Source organism: Equus caballus, chromosome 27 (assembly GCF_041296265.1).
Source record: "Equus caballus isolate H_3958 breed thoroughbred chromosome 27, TB-T2T, whole genome shotgun sequence".
NCBI classification, from domain to species: domain Eukaryota; kingdom Metazoa; phylum Chordata; class Mammalia; order Perissodactyla; family Equidae; genus Equus; species Equus caballus.
Genome location: NC_091710.1, coordinates 49,784,533 through 49,804,357, shown reverse-complemented (window position 1 = coordinate 49,804,357; position 19,825 = coordinate 49,784,533).

The window sequence follows — 19,825 nt, the reverse complement described above, 5'->3', positions numbered from 1 at the left end:
CCTCTTTTTTTCATGCATTGTTGTGTTCTGGTGCCTACTGTCTGGGGAAATTTCTGGCTTTGTCTTTAGTCACCCATGTGCCTATGTTAACATGGAAGATCATTATTTCCACTCAGCCATGCTGAAAGTTGGGAAGCTATAAAGTTTATAGTTGAGGCCACCAATTTCTCTTCCTAGTATCGGCCTAAGCATAATGATTGAGACATCACAGTAGTTAAAAGTTTTTGAGCACTTACTGTTTCAAGAGCAAATGCTTTCAATATTAACTCATTTAATTGTCATGACAAACCTATGAGATAGGCACTACATTGTTTCCATTTTACAGATGAGGAAACTGAGGTAAGAAGATGTTAAGTAACTTGCAAGGTAGTGACTGGAATCACTACCTTGTGACTTCAGACACTGATATTCCAAAGTCCACTATCTTGACTTTTCCATGCTACTGACTCACAGACATTATGGGATAAACTGGCTCACCTGCCAATTGAATTTAATTCTTGACTTTTTTACATAGCTCCTCAGTTTGCATAGTCTAGTGCCATTTTAACAAGAGTGCATTGTCCTGAATGACAAGCACACAACGCTAAAAATCACGGAGGCAAGGAAATGAAGTGAAGGGAGCAGCTTCTAGAGCTTCCTACCACTTCTAAAAGTAAGTCATTAGGTGAGTTTAACTCTTTTAAATCTCAGTTCCTTTAAGAAATAGAAGGCCGGAAATTAAATCAGAAGTTTTATTCTTAGAGAGCACCAAACATGGAACCATCAGCAGCATTTAGGTTCATGCTATTTCATTTGAAGTACTATTTTATGTCGTAGTGAGTAAAAATGAAATATGATGACGGAATGGATCCATTAAAAATTTGTCCTGGAAATCACCAGAACTTTCTCAAAACACATTCTCTCAGTCTGGTTTTTATTACATCAGAGAAACCACAGTTTGACTTTCCAATTGTTGCTGTGAGATGAATAATAGAGTCTTCTTGCGGTACAGCTTTTTAACATCTGTATTGTTATAACTGTTATTTAATGCTTATTAGATCTCCAGACGCCTCAGCCTGCTAGAGATGACACAGTTTTCACGGGGTTTGTTTTCCCATAAGGAAAATCATGCAGAGTCTTGGTTATTATTCTGTACTTGTTTCACTTTTTGTTCTTTCTTCTTGTGGGATAGGCTCTCTGAAGCTTGGTGTGAAATCTCTGGTTTGAATTCTGAAATGGTTCCACTAGGTTCGTGTAGATCACCTGATGGATAAATTGCAAATCACGTGGCTTATATGTGAACTGTGATTTTCCTTTCAAAATAAGTTGGTTAGAATTGGCAGAAAATTAACAAAAATGATGTTTTAATAGGATATTGCAGCGTTATTTGTAATAGTGAAATACAAGACCCAACCAAAATATCCATCATCATGAGAAGGGTTGAATAAATTCTGATGCATCTACACAGTAGTGCGTATGCAGCTGTAAAATGGAATCAAGAGCGTCTTTATACATTGCCGAGAGTCATCCCAGGATGTGTTATAAACGGAGAAAAGCGAGGTTCAGAATAGCGTTTACAGTATAATCAATTTGTGTATGTGTGTATATACGTGTGTGTGAACACTTGCTTATATTTTCATAAAGAAACAATGGAAAGTTAGTCCAAAAACTAATGAAAATATTCACTCAAATGGAGAGGGAGCATAGAGCGAGGAGGAGGAAGGGAGAGAAGCTGAAGTTCTCTGAACATTTTTATTTTTTAATTTGACTTTGGAATTATCCAATGTCTTACAAAATAATAAAACAAAAAAGAAACAAACAAGCTTAACTTCCATCCCAATAAAGTCTAAAACCAACTAAAAACATGTCGACTGGTTGGAAACAAATGTTAATAACATGACGATAAAGTGCTAAACAACACAGACAGTTTGATAGATGGGCCAACTTATTTTTATTGAGAAGAATTATCAAGAGGAAACAGCCTTTTTTCTGTATGTCATTAGATTCTAAATCAATTACTGAGGTTTTGATATTTGCCATGAACAAGATCTAATATTGCAATATGTCCTCTGGGCATAGAAAGAAGGTAAAAAGCATATGAAAAGTAGACCAAAATATTTACAGGATGATCAAAGTGGAGAAGGGAGGGATCTTTGTTCCCGTCTGCCTTCCTTCTACGGACTTCTCAAGTTCCTTGCTTGTCAGGGTTGTAAAATCTGTCGTGTCATCAGATTTCACGGGTTTGTCACAAAGGTGACCCTGCCGGTTTCCCCTTTGTCTGATGGCTCGCACATTAGTTCATGGCTGTCACATACTGGTAGGTGGAGGTCCTTCCTGTTCGTTTCCAGATGTCCTGAGAAGTACTCCTTGGTTTGCTGATCTTCCTGCGATTTGCAGGGTTATTCCTGATTGCCCAAAATTTCCTTCCAGACTTTGCCTGCCTTACAGAAATGACTATCATCACGAATATTTTAAAACGGTTGTCATTTTAAATACTATAAATTATTCAGGTGAGTGGCAAAATAAAAAATGAAAAATAGTGAAAATATTTACTAGAAATAAAACAAATGATAATTATGATATTATAAATGAACAGCTAACGAATTGCTGATAATTTAAAGGTGAACTACAGGAGGAAAGCTGTGTCTGAAACACACATGGTGTATAAATTGATCTGCCAGTAGGTTGTAACTCGGAGAATCAATCACCATAGTGGATAAACCCAGCTTTCTCTTGTTTCATCAAAGCGGAATGAAGTGCCAGAAAGTTTCCTGGAAGATTTCTGAATGAAATTGACTAGAAATTGGACAGTTCATTGTGAAAATATAGCTGCTGCCATATTTTAAGAAGTTTTACTAGACTTTTTCCTAAGATAAACAGCAACTGTTTTTTGATACATTATCTTCTCTATAACCAAGGAACTTGGATTCTAGTTCTACTTAAAAAATGGCCACTAAAGGTAAAATTCTGAACTGCTGCTCTTTTCCATAACCGTGGAAACTTCTAAAATTTTGTTTAAAAAAGTCAAAAGTAAAAGAATGGCCAGATTTTAATAAGTTTCTTTGGTCTAAAAGTGGGAATAAATCAAAAACATTTGGAACTGAAAGGAGGCTGATAGCATTTGTTATTTTCAAATGCCTCAAGGCATTCCTGCAAAAAGTTTTGAAACTTGAAAACCCCTGGCACCTCCCAGAATACATTTTGTTATCAGAATGAAGAAATAGATTAGTGGAGAGGATCACATACATTTCAAATTAAACTTGATTTTTCGGACACCCAACATCCAACTCTGTTTTTCAATAGAATGTTAGTAATGTAATGAAGGAAAAAATTAATAAATTTTATGAACTATAATGAGCATCTGATTCCTGATGTACATTATCGGTGACATTCTATTTTTTTATGTGCAACAATTCAAAAGCTTTTTATGTCATGTAATTACTTCTAGAATCAATCATTTTCCTTTCAAAGTGGAAATTTAAAATGCTTGTCTTTCCCCATCAATCTCTTAATCCATTTCTAATCTCACAGATTTACCCATAAGAACTAAATAGCAATTTGTAACTTCTCCACTCTTCTCAGCATCCACGCGAAATGGAAAAAGATAGCATTATGTATTCTGAGAGCACTTAAAACAGTGAGAAAGGACTCTCTAATCCTTTTGTTAATTTTTTATTATCACAGAACAGGAAGGCCTAATATATTACATGTTTTGAAAGAAAACATCCAAAACCAACTAAAAGGGATTAGATGTTGATGACCTTGGCAAATACAAAGAGAACATAGATCATAAAGACCAAGTGGGAGGTCATGAATAAAATAGGTGACAGGACTGACTTTTCAGTCATAGAGAAAGGTGCAGGTCTCCGTGGCCCTCACTCAGGAAGAGGCGGAACTGCAGTGCTGGAGCTCGCAGAACGGTAGGAATCGTATGGGAACATTTGATATGAAGGATAGAATGCAGAATCAATTGTTCTGTACTTCTGCTGGCAGTGTGGGACAGAGATTACAATCCCATGCAGGCTCTGAAGCCAGCCTCCCCTGTGGGTTCGTCCCATCTGCTCTGTGACCTGGGGCAAGTGAACCAGCCCCTCCGTTCCTTGTTTTCCTCATCTGTTAATTGGGCACAATAATAGCGCCTGCTTCACGGGTTATTGTGAGGATTTAGTGATTTAAATCAAGTGTGCGTCTTAAAATAGTGCCTGGGACGTAGTCAACTTTCAAAAAATATTATCTAATACTCCTTTTTCAGAAGAGGAGACAGAAATGTGGCATATTACCAAAAATTAAAAAAAATCACGTAGATTCATGACAAAGATGACCTTTATTACTGTTCATAAATATGTTTCATAAAGGACGAGGAGAGACATCATAATCTGCAAGAACTGCACATAAAGAAATGTTACTCTGTTGATGAAGATGGAAAAATATAACTATTATTTTATAGTCTTACAAAAAGATAAAAAAAGACAAATTAGATTTTAGGGAAGTGTTTTGGTAAAGAGTGTTAACCCAAGACAACTTTGCCAAAAGCTGGTTTATATGTTTTAGGGGAGCTGTTAGTGTTCCTATTCACATTGTGGGCACTCACCTTCCCCACGAGAGCTGAGCCTTCCTTCTAGAGGCTCATGGAAATCTCCACCCGAGGGCTTTTCCTGGCATGCCCAGGCCTGAGAAGCTGATGTCCCGGAGTAATCTCCAGGCGGCGAGGGATAGGAACTGGGGGATAGATAACCGAGCTTCTGCACCCCTGAGGTTGAAGCACTAACTGCATTTCTACACGGTCTCCAGAAGTCCTAAACAGTGATCGGCAAACACACTCTATGCTAAATCTTCCCCCTTCTGTCTCATGCCTCCATGCCCCTCCATTCCTCCTAAATCAACAACTTGCCCTTTAATCCTTATCTCCGCATCTGTTTCTAGCAGAACCCCAAACGCCCACTCTACCCAAGAGCTCTAAGAAAATGATACAGAACAATGTTTTTTAAATGTTCTTGAGGGATGTTCTCTCAGAGGCGAGAAGATAGACTACGTGGCATTTGAAAGTTGCCTTAAGCTGTGCCATTCTATTTCCAAATATATGACAATATGTTTTTACATACATTTAAATGGGAATTTATCTCTCCTATTCAATGTGACTCCAAGGAAAAAGGAAATAGACGTATGGCTGGAATCCTGAAGCCCTGAATTCTCCACCAGCTGCCCCTTGTTGTTGAGTATGCACAAAGAAAATGAGCAGAAGAGCTACTACAAAAAAAATTATAGCTCATTATTTTAAGCTTTTGGCCTCAAATCTTCAGTGTTGAGCACTTGGCTCTTGTGGACTGAGCCATGCTGGCTTCTAGGAGAAGGAAACCCTATCCTTCTCTCCACTCTCATTTTTTTCTCAAGGAGGAAAGGCAAGGTTTTGATTTGTTCAGATTCTAGGGTATTCATTGAAGCCACTTTTGCCAGAAGTGACTTATATGTGAAGGAAACCTGGTTTCTCCCTTTCTGATTTGGGCGGACGGGGGCTTTGCATTTCACTGTGATGGTGAGTTCTGAGACTCTTTGAGCTTTGGGAGAGAAAGAGCAGACATTGTAGCCTCCTGCATCCAGGAACATTTAGGCCTAACTAGTGTAGGAAAGATAAAACACTTCCACGTGATTCAACCTGACTCACTGGGGTTCTACTTTGACACAAAATCCCAGCTAATAAGAAAGTACTAGTTCCTATTTTGCCACAATTGTGCATTCAGGGCCTTTTGAGGAGGAAACACGGCTAGCCAAGGCAAGAATCAGGGGATTTGAGTATTCTTGGAGTCCCGTCTTAATATGACTCCTGTGTAAGATCAAGCTTGCATTTGGTGGGAGCATAAGAGCCAGGGTGAATTAATTTGTACAGACTAGACAGAGTAAGGGAGTCTAGGCTAAAAACAGGCTTTATTTACTCCTTCCTTTTTATCCACATCCAAACCTTGGCCACTAATGGGCAGTTCAGACCACAAGAGGCAAAAGAAAATAACCCACCGAAAATTACACCAAAGGAAAGAGATTATTTTATCCTCTAAAATCCAGAACATAGAGGGTATCAGCCAGGATGCTCTTTTCCTAGCTGTTTCTGGGTGCTTCAAGGAAAGATGTTTCAGAGGTACTCTTTGTCATTCATTCCACATATATTTACTGAGTACCTACTCAACACTAGAAATATCACATTATAAAATAAAGTCCCTGCCAGAAAAGAACTTACCATAAACTGGCCACATGGTAGCAACAAAATAAAGCATCCAGAGAGAAAAAAGATGAACATCCTCGTTCCAGGGTGTTGTTTCAAACACAAAAGATTATTTTTAAGCAGAGTCCACACTTAGGAATGCACGTTAAAGGATTTAACTCATTCACGTGGCAAAAGGGCATGAGGAAAGTCTGCTAGAGGCTTTTGCTCAAGTTTTTCCTAGTTCATAACAGAGCCAAAGAAAGCCACTCTTTCTCCCACGTGACCTGCATTGATTGCTACTGGCATGCTTCCTAGAGCCTTGAGGTGAAATAGCCTTAGGATGAATCCAGCACTGCACAAAGCAGAGAGAAGAAACAAGTAATCTGAAACCTGGCAGACATCCCTGTTTGGGGGGTTCAATGATTCTGAAGCCTGCGCTCTTTATGGGTCTCCTTTTATGTGAGATCCTATAGTAGTTGAACTAGTGTTGTAGGGGTTCCTGTTTTTTTCCAGATATAAATATTTTAATGGCCTTAAAAATGGATATTAGGAATGGGGTTGCAGTCAGAAGCCCCCAGGGACCTGGAAGGTATTTGAAATGAGTTATTTGGTTATCTGAGGTTGAAGACAGCAGCATCTAGTTCGTATCAAGGTATGGAAATTCCGCTGTCCATAGCATGCAGGTAAACAGCCAAATCAAATGTCATTGGAGGTTTCCATCAAAGGCAAAGATCTGAGTGGCTGAGTTGCAGCTGCCCAGGAACAGCATTTATGCCATGGGTTGGATAGATTCTACTGACGTTGAAAAGATTAAAGATTAATGAAAGAAAATGATGAGCTCAATTTTTTAAATTCTTGTATAGACTAAATCTCAGGTGCTTCCTACGACTGCTAAATGAATCTCTCATCTTTTCATGGGAAGAACCAAAAAAGCTGACGAGCAAATGTGCTAAATGTTTCTGCAGGTTGTGGATTTCCATACCACAGGTTTTACAAACTTAGCAGAAATCTTATGAGAGAGTTCGGGCAATGGTTGGTGGTAATGGAACACCCGGCATTGCAATGGGGGTGATCTAAAACGACTTTGAGGAGTGCAGGAACCCAGGTACCTAATGCCAATCAACTTTCCATATCAGGTGAAGTAACTCCTTTCCACTCTCTGAGAGCTGGTTCCTGCCTTGCTTAAAGACTCTGAATTTTTCTGGCTGGAGGGAACCACATTTCAGTTGGAAGCCAGTGAACTTCATCACTGCACTGTTTTATATCTAAATCTACAGCTAAATTAGATCTCAGCATACTGGAGCAGGAGAGGAGAGATTACAAAGTCAAGACTAGTAGGATTTGACTGACCTGCCAAAAAATTGGAGCAATTTTCTAATTCATACCAGGAAAAATCTGGCGAATACGTCTACACTTGCTTGAGCAAAGAAAGAAAACATAATTTAGACTGGGATGAATTTATCTACACGAGTGCCAGAAGTCTGGATTCGGTGTGACTTCAACAGCTGGAAGTAATGATAATTGTTTGGTTGAGTGACTAAAATAAGGTCTCAGGTGGCTCTTGCTAATCAAACTCAGAGGACAGAAAAATTTTGGAATAATATCAGTCAAAAAATCCAAAGATATTGGCAGATAAAATACGTTGGAGTAAATTTAATATATGTGCTGACTTTCCCCCAACTAATTTTGACCCAGAGAGGGCTCAGAAATCAGAGCATTCATCAATGCCTTGATAGCTGTTCTGCTGAGAAGAGTGCTAGCATGTCAGAGATATTTCCTAGCTTTATGTTGGCTCTAGCTGCTGGAGGAAGATGCTGCAATGGAAATGACTCCCTGATTTCAATGGATAAGGGAAGTTCCTGGGGTGACAGAAGCCAAGAGGTCATGCTTAACCCCCCAAAGCAAGACAGATGTGATTATTAGAATAGGCATCAGGCACTGTGTGGTAATCAGATGCTCTGGTCTGGTCTGCAAGATCATTGGACGTGGCTAGATAACTTGGGATCCTAGGATGAAAGCAGATAGTGAATCCATTAAAGTCCTTCTTGATTTGTACATCTGAACGAGGACAGGTCAGGGGAGCAAAGGTCTGTCTCAGACACAGTAATAATGGCAACCCCTCATTTGATTCCCACTCTCAGAACCCTTTGATTGAAGGAGAAGTCAGGAATGCATCAGAAAAGCTGTGCAACAGCAACCCAATAATATTCTCTGAATCTCCCTAATAGCATTTCCTCAAAGGACTCTATGGTTATTTTAAGAATAACCATAAAAAGGAAAAGGGAGATACTCAGATCTTTATGGTCAAAGGTAGGCTTTAACCTGTCTAACGCTGATTCCTTTCAAGCCAGCCTCCTGCAAATCTCCCCAGAAATTGCTCCAGCCACGTGTTTGCAGCAATCAAGGTTGGTAGAGTCCTGAGGTAGAGGACTCAAGCTACAGATTCTAGACCCCAGACCCCTGATCACACCAGGGGAGGAACTTGGAGGCCAAGGATCAGCCTTGTTATATTAACATAACTGTAAGGCTTGAATACCAGCATTTGATCATGCTGGGGGAGAGGCTGGTACTTCTGTAATCATGGAGTTTATAAGTCCCAAAGCCCAAAAGCCAGGGTACCTCTCAGCATCAGATCTTGTGTCCTGTAAGATCCATCTGTGCTGTTCCAGAATTCAAAGGACCACAGAAGATCATACACTTGCTACCTGTGAGTTTCTCTAACAAATGCTATCTCAGAAGACCTAGTGTGTTTATAGTGTTAGATCTTTCACCGTTGCTTGTTTAGCAATGGTATTACCCAACAATTGCTCTTAACTAATTCCTGAGGCCAGTGAATAACGTTGATTAGCTAACTAATTCCTGAGGCCAGTGACTAACACTGGGCAGAACTTTTGTGATCATTCATGGACGTGCAGAGCAGGAAAAATTTTTAGTTTCCTATTGCACATATTCCCAACTGAGGTCCATCAAGGCGAGGCTCTCTAACTTCTTGTTTCAGCTCTCATACAACAATGACCAGAGGATGGAGATGGTAGGGGACACTGTGGTGCAGTGCAAGAGGCTCCATCCCTGGGGATAGTTGGATGAGGTTTGAAACCCAACTATGTAGTTTGTTAGTGGGGCAGCTGCAGGCAAGTCACTTAACGCTTTTGAAACTTGTTTTTGCTTTTGTAAAATAGAGAATTATAGAATCTATCAGGAAGAGTTGTTTTTAGGATTTAAAGTTGTGATCTATGTGAGATATATCTATATCTATATCTATATCTATATCTATTCCTATGTCTATGTCTATTTCTCCCAGGTACCTCTTAGGGTTGTTATGAGATTAGATGAATTAATATATGTAAAGATCTCAAAACAGTGTCTGGACAGTAGTAAAAACCACATACGTTTTTGCCATTATTATCATTGTTAGGAATAGCTAAATGGAAGCTTCTGGAGCTTTCCTTACCCACCACAGTAATAAATCAAAGGCAATACTACAGACATGGTGAAATTACAAAAATTTGCAGCACCGTTAAAAGCTTGAAAGGTGGAGATGTAGAGATTCTCATCACTTCCTTAGTTAGCTGTGCAGTTTGGCTGGTGAAAATGACAGATTGATCACAGAGAATGACGAGAGATTATCAGAAGTTTAATCAAGTGGGGACTCAATATTGCAATTTTGTACAAGATGTAGTCTCTTCATTGGAAGAAATCAATATCACCCTTCCTAAGCAGCCATTGATTTGACAAATGCTTTTTTCTCTATCTCCAAATGCTATAAAGAGCAGAAGTTAGTTTTCATGTGACAGAGACAGCTGTACATCTTCACTGTCTTGCCACAGGGTTATATCAACTTTCCAGGTCTGTGTCCCAAGTCATTCTGCAGGGACAAGTAATCACCTCATCAATGCTTAGGACATCACTCTGGCCACTACCCTACTGACATCATGTAGATTGAAAACATAGCAACGTCCCTGTTACCTTGGTGAGATACGTGAGTGCCACAACCTGGAAAATAAATGCCACAGAAGTGCAAGGACCTTCCACTTCCATAAGGTTTATGAGAATCTTATGGTCCAAGGTACCTCCTCTCCAAAATGAAAAAAGGACCCCTTGGTTTTGAAAGAAAAATAAATTATATATCTGTGGCTGTACTCCCCCGTATACAGTGGCCCTAAACATTTGCCAGTTTGACGCAAAGAACAAGAATACTCTCCCACTGCAGGCTGCAATGCAGGCAACTCTTATATATGGCCCTTATGCCTCAGGGGATCCTATGGATGCTGAATAGATTCTGCACTGAAAGAAACAGAAGGGAGCTCTGATGACTTTGGAAGAGGATCATACCTTCTCTATAAGTAAATAGCTCATGGCTTGCCACTGAGCCCTAGCACACAGTGAAGGCCTGACTGTAATATCTCATGTGATCATTAAATCTTGGTTGCCCGATATCAACTGAATGTTATCTGACTTACCATGTCATAAACTTTGGTGTTCAAAATGGGTGAGTTTTACACTTAGTAAATATGTGAACTTGGGTGAGTTTGCTTTTTGTGCTTTGGTTACCATATTAACCAGAGGTTTAATACAGTAAATAGCCCATTATGTTGTGATGGGATTAAATGGATTAACACACGTAGAGCACTTAGAAGAGTATCTGGTGCATGGTAAGGCTTATTGTGTTAACTGTTATAGTTACTGTTCTCCTTTGAGGAACAGGACCTGTAACCCTGTAGAGCCCAGAGTTGTAAGGATGCGTCTTTGGGAATAATGATGGTTCACTTCTACACCCAAACCAATGTACTCTTCCTATTGGGGACCGCAGCACCACATAAAGGTTCTAATTCAGTGCATATCATGTACCCTGGAAGATGGGATCCCATCCTTTTGAGCCGCTGCTTGAGTTTCGCCTTCAGACGTGAACGCCAATGCTTGCAGAGCACCTTCCTAGTCTAGGTCTCATTCGCCCCACGGGCCAGAGTAGTTTTCCTAGCTAGGCAACATGTTGCCTCCAGAGCATGAAAACACCTACCAAAAGAAAAGCACAAGAATTGTGCTTTCTTCTTTCTGGTAGAGAATTCAAAATGCAACAATTTAACTTTTACTGTGAAGGACATGGCCTGTCCTATCCTTGACCACTGGAGCTCTAAAACCTTTACTGAAATGGCAGGTCTCTGAATTGTCACAGAATTTATCTCCTGTTCTCTGGAGTACAAGTGTCTTCACAAGGGCCTTCTTGCTCCTCCTGCCAAATTACCACGATGTCGTTGATAAAACGGATCACTGTGAAGTTTTCTGGAATATCCAGGAAGTGCAGATCTCTTCTGACTATATCGTGATGGAGAGCGGGATGGTTAAGAAAGCTTTGGGGCAAAACTGCGAGAATGCAGTTTTCTTTTCTATGAGAAAGGCAATGGCTTCTGATCTTCTGTGTTGATTGCAAAAGAAAATTACGCATTAGCTAAGTCACTAACTGCATACCATGTACCTGAGGCCATATTCATCAACTCTAGCAATGGTGCTACCTCTGTCGTGCAGTTGATCCACCTACTGCTTGAAAAAGTCTAGAATCAGTCTCCAGGATCCATCTATTTCTTGCAGGAGCCAACCTGACAAATAAAATGGAGTTTTAAAAAGACGCCACCACCTTTCTATCTTTTAGATCTTTCAGGGTGCCATTAATTTGTTATCCTTTCTGACATATAATATTTTCCATTTACTCTCTTGACTGGGGCAGGGGCTATTTCACAACTTCCACTTGCCATTCCTCACTATGATAGCTCTTACCATCCAGGCCAAGAACCCAATGTGAGGGTTGCTCCAGTTTTCAATAAGTCAACCATATTTGTGTACTTGGAAACTTTAGAATAGACCGTTGGTGGATTTGCAGACCCATAGTTCCACTGTGAGCTGGATTTTGTCCAGGACTCCATTTGTTACCTGGACTCCACCTTCTCCCACTCTAATAGGGGGCAGAGGGGATAATTTAGTTATCTTGGTATCCATAGCAACTCAGACCTTGTGTCCAGTAGTCCTTGAAATGCCAGGGCATTCTCCTGTCCTGAGGGTACAGTTACCTCAGCAATTGTTTTACTTTGCACTTGTTACTTTGGGGAACAAGTGGAGGAATCGTCACAGCATGTATTTGCTCTGCTGCTGCAGGTCTTCTTCTGCGGACACAGCCACCTCTTCAGTTAATGGCTCTCAGCTTTGACAACTGGCTCAGGATTGGCTTTTTATAGGGAGTGACAACCCTCTGCCTCCTGTTCATCCATTCTTGCTTTCTTTTGGTTATGTAGTAAAAGTAGCTTCATTGGTTGCTCATATATTTTTCAAGGAAGTTATGTTCTATTAATCATCTCCATACCTCTCTGTGAGTCAAATCCCATTGGCTGCTCCTCTGACCGTGATGGTTGTTATGATCACTGTGAACATCTGCCCCCCAGATTGTGGTGTTTAAAAGCCATTAGTTAGCTTCATTGCCTCAGGCCACAGCATTTCTGTTGCTATCAATGGGGCAAATTCTGTTGCAGCTTCCCTTACTCTCAGCCCTGGCCTGAGAAGGACAGTCATCAGTGACTCTTGGGGAAGCTTATGCCCTTCTTACCAGCCAATTCTTGAGCCTCTGAGTCTCTTGTGTTCTCTGAGCCTTCTTGTGGGGGAAAAAACAAAAAAACACTGATTGGTTTTCTAGCCTTGCAAAAATATTACCACTCTAGCATGTCTGCTTTTGCGAGTCCTTTAATCAATTCCCTACAATCTGCCATAGCAATCCAGGAACTTCAGTTTTGTTCACCATGGACCATTGCTTTCTCCTGGCAGCTGGGAGCCATCTAAGCAGCAGGTTTGCATCATCCTTTGGGGTCCTTGGCATGGTATTAAGTCCCACATCACAAGGTAATGCTCTAAATCAATCTCCTTTGTCTTATCTTCTTTTCCTGTCCCCTTGATCAAGAAACCTCCAAATCGCATCCTACAAGACTCCCCTGACTCCTGCTGTGCCAGATCGCTGCTGGTACATGCCGGCTAATTTCTCCAGTTCCTTTGTGGCATCTCCTTTGCAGGAGAGCTTCCCAAGACTAGTGGCCTTAGGATAATAGCTCATTTTAGAATCAGTTTCTTCTTGAGGGATAAAGAACAACGTGAGTCCATGTTACAATGAAACTTCAGATTTTGTTTCACTTAATTACATTTCTGAATTATATAATTGAGATCAAATTACAGATCTAATCTTGAAGATATTTGGAGTAACTTTGAAAATTATGCTGCTTTTCATGTGTACTTTTAAAAGTGCATAAGTAAGCATTATTTCATTTTATCTGCAGAATAACCCTCTCAGGTGGGCAGAACAGCATCAAGAATTCTCTTGGTCAATTTTTATTGATATCCCATATCTTCTAAAGATATTTTCTTGACAGCAAAAAATTAACAAAGATTACCACATGACCTATATGCCCTTAGCTGATCTAGATTTAATCCAAGGACCACTAATTTAAAAACTGAAATACCAGCATATTCTTAATGATATTACTCTCACTTGTTTCAGTTTTCGTCCTGACTTTAAGTTCATATGAATTCAATGAATCGAAAAGAGAAGTCATATTATATGTTTTCACTTAAATTTTAACATTAATATATAAAATACTAAACATTCAGTGGATTTTATCCACTAATTATAACATGTCTTAAATTTCCTTATCTTTCAATCTTGATTTATGTACATTTTTACATTACGGTAAATATCTCTATATATAATTTTCTACTTTGCCTTTTTCAAACTTAATACCATTCCAAAGAATTTCTAAGATCCATAATTCCACAGTCATCATTGCTACAATTTTAAATGACTGCTTGATATTATGTCTAGTGTTTTGAAATGTTTTAAACATGATTTGAATGGGCACTTTTAAAATGAATCTCATAGGAGATAGACATTTGAAGATCTACGAAGTGAAAATGACATTTTTTGATAATATAAATCCCTTTCCGTTTTCTAGAAACCAGACCAAAGTGTGTGGTTAAAAACCACCTGTAATGTAGTTCTTCCCTGTGAGAATTTCGCATTCTCACTGACCTTCTGCCTGAATACAAAAATAGAAGACTTTGTGATAGCATTAGCCTGTAGACCTATTTTTAGATATACAGCGTCATGACCTAAACTTAATAAAAGTCAAACACAAAGAGATGAAAGTGGGAACCTTCTTTGCAGACATTCCTTTCGGGCTATATCCTGCCTTAATGCTGCAAAAAGAATTCCCACAGAAATCAATAGAAGATTAAAATAAATATCAATGGCAGGATACAGTCCAAATTATGAATGAAAAACTTTAAACTTGACAGGTTTATTGTTTTCCAGAATGATTGGAATTTGGGAGCAGTATTTTCATGAGGGAAAATCAGCATTTTGGCTGTAGATAAGTTAGCACACAGCATTTTGTATAGTAGGGCCTTGTCTATGGGATAAGATAACCTGTTGTTTTATGACATAGGTTTCTGCCATTTTGAAGGGAAGTTTCCAGACCAGGCATCCTGATTTTGCGTTAGTGGGTCAAATTTCCAATATGCTTTTACTTTAAGTAGGACAAACAATATATAAAGTGAAAGAAATTTATTTCTAACACTCCTTGCTTAGCCACATTGTTAAAAAATTATTAAGCAACAAAGTATGACACTATAACAAATGAAAGATTGAAAGGTAAGATTAGGTAGAGTGACTTGAAGCCCATTGTCTACCAAATGTTACAAGGGTACAAGCGTATACAAAGTGTTCAGGTTGCCAAATTTATCATCCAGAACACTTGAAGATGTTTGTGTAAAAGCCAAGTTTTGCATCTCTGTTAAACTTGCCTCTATGTCACATAACAAATGCACAGCCCCGGATACCTTAGCCTCTCTGAGTCACTCTTTCCTTTTCTGAGAAAAGAGGATAACAATGACTTTCTGTGAAATGAGGATGAGATTCAAGAAAGAGCAACATACACATGTAAGTGTTTTGTTTTGTAACTAGAAGTCAGGAAACCATGGACAATGATTCAGCCTTTCAGAGACAACAGGACTAGTTTCTCTGAGAGTCTTGTCTCCTTTCTTCCCCATCACAAGGTGGCTGCAGATCTCTCATGCCTTTCTTCGAGGCTCGTTATGGGGTAAGGGACTGATGTCATTGATCCCTGTCCATTTTATCCAAAAAAGTGAGTAAATAAATAAAAGATTTTCTAGAAGCTCTCTTGCGTCTATCAACTTAGGTCTCCTGTCTAGAACTAGACACATGACCAATCCTAGCTGCAAAGGAGTCTGAGAAATAAAGTGGAACGTTTTTGGCAGAAGCAAAGTTGGATTGTAGAACAGCTTTGCTAATTTCTTTTAGTCATCTTAAAGGTACTTATCAAAGCTGCAATGGTATTTCAGATAAAGACAGGAATAGAGCAGATGCCCATCAACCTCCATGAGGTCAATAACCATGCTTGTTTTGTTTACTCCTATAACTCCACGGTTGGGACACTAGATAGATAGGAGCACCATTATATGGCAGAGTGGTTGGCACATAGTATGTGGCCAAGAAATATAAGTGGCTGAATCAATAATATTCATTTCAAAGATGGTATTCAATTCAGTTGACATTAAATAAATGTGTATTACGTTCAAATTTTGCACTAGGGGCTCTAAGAAATATAATGATCCTAGCAATGCCTATAAACTAAAGGGGACTATAGTCTGATGGGCAGGTAAACTTGAATCCAAGCAACTCTAACACCAAATCATATGTGTTAGGAGCATAATTAGAGATTTAAATAAAGTATTCTAGAAATATAAAGCAATAGCAATTATTTTCCACTGAAAATTCATTAGCGAATTAACCAGAAGATTGGAGAAGAATTTAAAAGGAAAGGATTACCTCCTACAGTGGTAAAGATTAAAATGACAGAGACAACACTTCACAAAGTAATTCGTATTTATTCGAAAGTGAAAGAACAGACTTGTCAATGCATCTTCTGGGAATACCACAAGAATGTTGGTTTTGAATATTTAACAATTAAAAGGAAAGTACACAAAAAGGACATCTTTTATGTAGTTAAAAGATTCTAGTGTGAAGATAACAGAGAAGAGAAATATAGAAATTAAAATGACATAGCTAGTCCACAGGGAATAAAGATTGATTGGTTGAAATGGAAACAATTTTTTTCCTTTGAGACCTAAGATCTTGAGCAGTAAAAATAGTAAAAATGTTTTTTTTAAATTTTAAGTACTACTGGTAAAATGATACTGCCTCTGATTAACTTTAAAAGCTGAGCACAGGTTGAATTTGTTATCAAGGAAGCCGTTAGAAGAGCTCCAAAATAAATCAATGTAGTTCCAAATTTACCTTAAGTTGAAAATGGTCCCATCAAAAAGTTTTCCCCCATACCGTATGGAACGAAAACCTTTCTCTGAAGTGTGTTGGTGTTGTCAATGCCTGACTAACTTAGATAGTTCACAAAACCTCTTATTCAGTGTTTACCTCATAAACTGTTACTAAATAAATATATGTTCCCATTGTCTGATGATAAGAGCTAAGGTTTATTGAGCATTTACTGTATTCTAGCTCATTACATTATGCATTTTCTCATGTAATTTCCACAGTAACCTAATGAGGTAGAAACTATTTTTAATTCACTTTTGGTAATGAGAAAACTGAGGAGCTGTGATCTGTCTGTGGTCACACAGGCATGAAGCAGAAAGGCAAGGCTGGCCCTGGGACTCTTCCTCAAGCTTAACCACCTTCTCATATTCTGTTCCTTGGGTTCACCAGGTATGTTTAAAAAAAAAAAAAACTTGAAAGGTTGACATACCCTTGATATTAATATCCATGACTATATCTTACTCTAGTTACTAAATTAAGCTTAAAGTGCCCGTATTCCCAGCTCCATAGAGAGAGTCTTCCTTTCAAAGTTAGACGTAATTGTATAGCCAGTTCTCACAAGGGAATAAGTTTATCTCTGGCAATGAGTTGTACTCAATGTTTGAAAAGATTTTGCCAATTTTGCCAGAGAAATATAAAATCTGTTCTATGTTATAGTAACTAAAAGAGTTTAAGAAATACTTTGAGGCTATAGTACTCAGATGTGTTTCCTTTTATATTTTCTCTTTAATGTTTAATGAGGAAATCTTTTGTTTGATTTTCCTTCTTTCAAAGGGAAATGTATGTTTCTCAAAGTTATAAATTTAGCTACTGTTCTATTCCATGTAATAACAGTTTTTGAAAATAAAAAACATATGAACATAAATAAGCTACTCCAATAAAACAGACTCTATGTTTGAGTGCTATTAGTTGTCATTTTTAGTGGCATTATATTGAAATTATGTTGATAGAAATACAATCTTTTTTTATTAACTAACTGCTCATATGGTTTCTACAAGCAATGCTTCCTCCACATTGAGTATGATCTTGGGGAGCCATGTAAAAGGGACTGGTCTTGAGAATGGATGGTGTTGCTGGAGGATGGGTGGCACAGAACAAGGGGAAATGAAGATCTGAGGGAAGGAAGAGAGGCAGCTGGAAACAAGAAAATGTCTGAAAATTTATGTCTATAAAGTCAAACAGTACAAACACAGGAGCCCAAGTCAACTGTCTTACAGAGTATCTATGAGCCAATTTGGAAAGTTGAGCTTAAAGCTTCCCCTTGGGCACAACATATGAGGTAAAGATTCTTTTATAGCTTGGCAACGGGAGATCTATACGCTGGGAAAGAGATCAATTATAGACACTTAAAGTTATTAAAGTCTCATTTTCACAGCGGAATCTCTCAATGGTGGACAGTTCAGCTAATGGGATAATTTAACCAAGAAAGGAATTTATCCAAAAAATTCCTTAAGGACTGATTTAAGAAACATTTTACTAAGGCAACAAAACCAAAATTTATTAAATCGCACCATGGGCATTCTACAAGCACATCTAATATTAAAAGTATGAAAAGATTTTTTTATAGCAATTTCCACAGGAAATTTTCTTCCTTGACCTCACTTTGCCCCTAGATCTAAAATTTATATGAATTAAGTAGTGAAAGCTGAAAAAATGCTTGAATTACTTTAAAAAGACACAGTATGAATTTAAAGTAGAAAGAGAGAAGATGATCTAACATTTGCCTAAAGTGACATATTCAGTAAGTGCAAGCTTAACAGAAAAATTGTTTATGAGAATAAAAATATCCTAAGGAAATGACAATTTTAGGAAATTCCCTTATGATGTAAAAATCCTCTGGGTAAAAAAATGGTGTAAGATTTTGCACCTAATGTATTATTATACAGTGAATCAAGTAGACTTAGGATTCAATAATCACAGCTCCCATATATGGGTGCCTGCCATATGTCAGACACTGGGCTTGAACTTAACTTTGCATACGTGACATCATTTGATCCTTGCATAACCTCCAGCATATCTGCTGCTCCTTACAGTACAGAGGATGATGAAGATACAGATAAAGAAACAGGCCTCAATGAGGTTACGTGATTTGCCAGAACTGGGATTAGAAGTAATATGTGCCTGGCTCCAAAACTCAATTTATTTATTTTTTTCTGAGGAAGATTTGCCCTGAGCTAACATCTGTCGTCAGTCTTCTTCTATTTTGTATGTGAGCCACTGTCACAGTGTGGCCACTGGTAGACAAGTGATGTAGGTCCATGCCGGGGAACTGAATTTGGGCCGCTGAAGCAGAGCATGCCAAACTTAACCACTGGGGCTCCAGAGCTGGCCCTCCAGAACTCAATTTTTGAGCACGGGGTAGATATGGCTATTAATTATACCCTTTTCTATGTTATTTGTTGTTACACAAACAAGGAAAATACATATTCCAAGGAAGTAGCCTGTGAATGCTGGAATCATAGATTGATTGTGATAAAAGCGTATAATCAAAAGGAAATTTTATGTCATGACCTTTGAATATTTCAGGCTAAATCCTTTCAGTTACTTGAATTTTGACAGAAGTGTTGGTTTCCCTAGGGGAGATATAACCCCCTTCTTCCTTGTCCAGATTCAAAATGATTTGAGAAATAAGATGAAGAGTAAAGTATGCAGAAAATCAAATGTTGCCTAAAAAAGAAAAAAAAAAAAACTGATAAAGCCTAAGGTGTTGGGGCTGAATGGACCTAATAATGAATGCCAGAGTTAGTCAGACTTTCCCCCTAGTCAAGGCAGTATGGGCCACCAGTTTTGGGGGAGAGCCTGCCCCAGGAGCAAAAGAGAGTCTGCAGCTGGGAGCCCACAGCTCTCAAGAGGGAACATGTTGGGCTGGCTCTGCAGGCTGGGTTCTTCCTTTTGAAATTTACCAGTCAGATAAACTACTCCACCCCTCAGGGCAGAGTAAGGGGGCAGCCAAGGGCTAGGATTTACAGTAACAGAACAGCCTTCTCCAGCATTCCCCAGGGTTGCTCTGCTGTGTTTCCCCTACCTCACTGGCTTGGCTTCTCAGCCTGTGCGCGGTTGGGCAGAGGGCTCTGTCTGGGAGATGAGCAGTGTAGGACAGGCCCACCACCGCCCTCGCAAGGCCATTCCTTACCCCTCTCTCCAAGATGAATCACTGCTCCTTCAGAGTCCTCTTGGGACCACTCATAGGAAAGATACGTTATGCCCTGAGAAGGCTCTGAAATGAGTCTTCTACTCCGTTAATTAATCTACTCCAAGGCTACTCTATT